We start from the raw sequence: 1,531 nt of genomic DNA, 5'->3' as shown, positions 1-1,531 counted from the left end.
GGGAGGGAGGGGGCGCTGTGGCTCCGGCGCCGGCCCTGCCCGGGTGGCAGAGAGGTCTACACTCGCGCCTGAGGCTCAGAGTAGGCCCTTAGGGATGCGCCCCAGCAGGGCTCCTGCCTCCGGGCGAGGAGGGGACCCGGGCCCAGTTGAGAGGGTCTCGGCTCGACAGCGGGGGCCCGGGGGTCGGGGGGCCGGATCCCCGGGGCCGACTTCTCAGCCTCGGGCTTTCCCTTCGAGGTGAAGGCCGCCCCTCCCCCCCCCTCCCCGGTAGGCGGGGAGGCGAGGGCGCGGCAGGAGCAGAGGCGCGGGGCCCCAGGCTCCGGCGCAGCGAGGGCGGCCCCGGGCGCGGATTTGTGAACCAGCCGCCGAGCTCTCCGCAGCTCACAGATCAGAGGGCTGCGATCGCCCCACCGACGTGGTCCAATGAGCCGCTGCAAAGAGCGCTTAGCGACAAAGCAGGCACGGCCCGGACTTGGCGGTTCCGCGCGGCGCGGGGCGGGACCGCGGGGGGCGGGGGGCGCGCGGAGGCCGCGACTTCAAAGCCGCTCGCCCGGCCTCAGTGAAAGGGTGGCGCTCGCAGCGGGGGCGCGGCCCGGAGCTGCGTGTCCCTCACCCCCACCCCCGACCCTCCCGCTTCCTGCCCGCAGCGACCCTGGGATCGCGGCCGCCTCTGACCCACCCCGCGCGCGCCCTTCGCCGACCCCCCGGGGCCTCCGGGCGCGCTCACCTAAACCCTCACCTCGTCCGGTCCGCGCGCGCGCGCGCGGGGCTTCCCCAAGGAGCTGTGTTTTCAAACGCCTCCCCCACTGCTCCTCCCAGCTAGCAATCGAGGCCTGTCGTGGCCTCGCCGGTGTTCCCCGTTGTTGGGGGTGGGGGCGCAGGCACCCCGGGGGCCGGGCCCAGGAGAGCCCCCTCGGGAGGGAGACCCGTCCGCGCGCCCGCCTTGGGGCTCCCCTTCTCCGCAACGCGGGTCTGGCTGAGTCTCCGAGGCGGTCCCGGCCTCCGAAGCGGGCCCCCCACCTGCATTTCAGTTGAGGGAGCGGCCAAGAAGCGGGAAGGGAGGCAGGAGTGCGGGGGTGGGGTGGGGTGGGGCACTTGCTTGGAGGGAAGGAGAGCGAGGTCAGAGGTTAGAAAGGATTACGGCTCGGCGACCCCTCTCATCCTCAGTGGCCCCGGGAGGGGATCACTGAAGCAGAGGGTCCGGACATGTTTTTAAAAAGCCCAGTTGCGGCGGGGGGTGGGCAGCGTTGGTCCAGGAAAGAGCAGGAGAAGTCTAGAAGTCTTTCGTTACTTCCTCTTCTCCAGGAGCCCGGCAGAAGAGGCCAAGGCCGCCGCAAGCGCGCTGTGCCTGCAAACATACCCTGTGTCTCAGTGCGGCCGCATCAACCATTTCTGGACACCACCGACGACGGTGCCCATTGCCATCTACGCCTCTGATGATTCTCTGTCCCTCGGTGACCAGGGCACCCCCGGAGAGGCCCCCCCCCCCGCCCCCCGCAGCAGCAGCGGGTGGGAAGATGCATTTTCTCCT

This window comes from Lynx rufus, unplaced genomic scaffold (assembly GCF_022079265.1).
Source record: "Lynx rufus isolate CCGP_SWC_20201006 ecotype Redwood Valley unplaced genomic scaffold, mLynRuf1.p SCAF_4, whole genome shotgun sequence".
Lineage (NCBI taxonomy): Eukaryota > Metazoa > Chordata > Mammalia > Carnivora > Felidae > Lynx > Lynx rufus.
The sequence above is the reverse complement of the archived record's forward strand: the minus strand, read 5'-3'. Positions refer to the sequence as shown.